Source organism: Benincasa hispida, chromosome 3 (genome assembly GCF_009727055.1).
Source record: "Benincasa hispida cultivar B227 chromosome 3, ASM972705v1, whole genome shotgun sequence".
Taxonomy (NCBI): Eukaryota; Viridiplantae; Streptophyta; class Magnoliopsida; order Cucurbitales; family Cucurbitaceae; genus Benincasa; species Benincasa hispida.
In genome coordinates this window covers 72948742-72952193 of record NC_052351.1, presented here as the reverse complement: position 1 = coordinate 72952193, position 3452 = coordinate 72948742, and positions in this window count along the sequence as shown.

The following is a 3452-nucleotide window of genomic DNA, read 5'->3' as shown; positions in this document are numbered from 1 at the left end:
GAAATTTTGATGTGATGTTTTAAGTCCCGTTTCGTAACTATTTAAGTCTTGTTTGCTAATCATTTAGTTTTTTGTTTTTGTTTTTGAAAATTAAGTCTATGAATACTATTTCATCTCTAAATTTCTTCCTGTGTTATCTATTTTTACCAATGATTTAAAAAACCAAGATAAAGAAATTAACCATTCATTTTGTACACCCGACATTTGAAGAAATCTACACACATTTGAGAATCAATGTACGAATGATTTTCAAAGCTAATCGTGAAGAAAAGTCTAAATAAATTAACTTATGAAATTTATGAGTTTAAGTTATTGAAATCATAAGTTTCACACGATATTGGACGAACGAAATCTAGAGTAAGGTGTAAATTGATACATTTATAAAAGTTAGGGTCTAAATTGAAGCAGTTATTAGTTTGAGATTTTAATTGTTACAACTCCAAAAATTATAGATAAAAATTGATATTTGCATCAAGTTTTAAAACTTGTAATACTTAAAACACCGAAATTAAGGTATAAAATATTTAAAAAAATTTAAAACAAATAAATATATAGAAGACAAAAAGATGTAGAAAAAAAATCTCAACTTGCAGTATGGGTAACCTGACAAGCGATGTCTGAATAAATCAGAGTTGTAGGCAACTACAGTAGCGAATGGAAATTAATGCTATCAAATCACAAGTTTCTGAGTCTAGGTGTCTGTAAAAGGAGAAGTTGCCCACCTGAAGAAGTAGAAGAGTCTGACTGCCATTTCCAATATATACTTAGCCTCTCAATCGCCTATAAGAAGTAGAATAGCCCGACTGCCATTTCCACCACCGATTATAGAGGTTCTACCAGAATTATAGCTTGAGAGAGACAACCTTCATCACGTCCTCACCCTAACCACAACCGTAAGCATCAAAAATCAAGCCAAAGGAAGCAAGACATTGACCCCGACGGCTTAACACTTTCCTTTCCTTTACTTAGCCTTTTATTCCATTATTTGTCTTGATTGAACTGGGATTCTGTAGAAATACTTCATTAATATTAATTTAATCATGAATTCATTCATTTTGACATCCGTTTACTTACTTTCCTTCATCATGAGTAGTTAAATCCACTGTGGGTTGGGTGGAACTAAATGTAAATCTGTTAAGTTACATGTGTGTGAGTCTAGCTTACATGATATTTACTTAAACGTTTTATGCTTGAATCCATCTAATCAATCGATTTGAGTAGAAATATTTAATTTATTGAGAGATTAAGTGATTGGGAAACGCATTAACTAAGAACATTGAGTAGCTTTGGAGATAAAGTTAATCATCGATCTGTTTCATTTTATCAAACACATGCATCTTAGAGATACGGGCAAACATATCGAAAGATGTTGAAAGATTTAAGTAGAGAATAGAACCTGACGCATCACACATGTATACTTAGAGATTACAAGATAGTTTTCCCAACTCCATCTTAGTCCATTGATGTCATACCAGCTTGTTGTCTATTACTAAAGAATCATCACATTGCATTCCAACGCATTATACATTTTGCCAATGCATCCACCTTCTCCAACCTCTTTCCCTTCCATGTACGTTGTCGTAGTTTATTTTATAATCCCAACACACATACATATATTTGAATCATCACTGCAGAAGAGCATTTAACCATCTTGTGTTCGTACTAATTAATTCCTGCGTTCAACTCTAGGCTTGCAAAGAAACTTGAGCTCGGTTTATACTTAAATCTACCTCCAGAAAACTTGTACACAACTAAGAGCATTGCGTGAAATATTGAACTCTGTCACCTAACGTATTGTCTCAAAATAAATAAGATAAGCAAATGCAACAACCAAAGAAAATTTTTTATGAGGGTGCTCCACAGTTCTCAAATTTTTTATGGGTTCCTCCAATCTTTTGAAACTCGAGTATGAGTTTTTTCTAGGAGAGGTAGAATGATGTAGAAGGATTATGGTAGATTAGGGTATGATGGTCAAATCCTTTATTGATTAGGCTTAGGATTAGTTTCTATAACTAATTAGTATGGGATTAGTTTTTATGATTGAATAGGATTACAATTAGTTTCTTTGATTAATTAGATTATGATAAGTTTGCTTTCCAATTCTCTATAAATAGAGAAATTGTTTTTTTGTATTGTTAACTTTTAATTGATAATAAAGACTTTGAATTGACTTTTGTACAAACTTCTGTTTTTATATTTTAGGCTACATCACTCATATTTAAGGGGAACCTTAGTAAGTTAGTAGTTTGAGGGGATCTCAAAACAATTGCTAAGCAAAAAGCTTTCATAGAAGTGAGGGATCTCAAACTTAAAGGGAGCCTGAGTTGAAATTATGAATTGGTTATTCGTGAATCACTATATAGGGATCCTAACGGATAAATATTTCATTGTAATTGCTTAACTCTTTTTTTATTATCGAAACAAAATTACCTTACTAATCACTCCACCATAAATGTACAATTTCACTCTTTTGCACAGTAGGACAAGTTGGGTCAAATGTTCGTTTTACCCCTGAAGTTACATGTTGCCCCTTAAGTACATTAATGCTCTTGTTTACAAATCAACCATAAACTAAGTCTCTCTCAAGCCAACGAGAGAGTAAGGTTTCATTGTTTGAGTCCCAAAATCAGATGGTAAGTGAACTAATCATCTACTTACCATAAATAGAATTGAGTGAATTCCATCTAGTGAGATTATGTCCTTAGCTCCCTACTTGGAAAGTCCCAAAAATGACAGGATTATTGAATTAACTACTATAACCACTCTCAACCATGCAAATCAAAGAACAAGCTCTTACAAACAAAAAATCACAATTCGCTCAAAATTAAGATCAAGTGTATATGATCATCTTGTGAAATACTAATCTTCTCATTTAACGTACTTATAAAATGATATCAAGTATTATGTTTTCCATCCTTATGCAAGCTCATTGTATAAGTGAAGGGATTGAATCATTTGCCGAAGTGTATGAACGCTCATGCTTCAATATCCATTGAAGAAAACAAGAATAGAAAACAAATAAGCATGTTGTAATTTAATAAAAATGTAGAATTACTCACTTTTGAAGATTGTTCTTCAAGCGATTCTCTCGTCAAGATGTTCCAAACACCACCACTAATGTATCTCTGCTATTCTCCGGTAGAATAATGGCCTGTGGGAGCCCTTTTGGAAGTATGAGGAAATGAGAGAATTTCTGGATAGAATGAGAGAGTTAAGACTAGAGAGGAAGAAGAATATGAAATTTTTTTTTATCTCTTTCTTCCTTTCAGGTTGAGTTAAGGGAGAGGGAGTTACCCCTCTACCATTAACTCTCAATAAGGGGGGTTATTTTTTATTCACTATTATTAATATAAATTAAATCATAATTTAATTTAAATTAATTAAATAATATTTAATAAATCTAATTTATTTAATTTAATTAATTAAATATCATATATGTAATTAATATTATA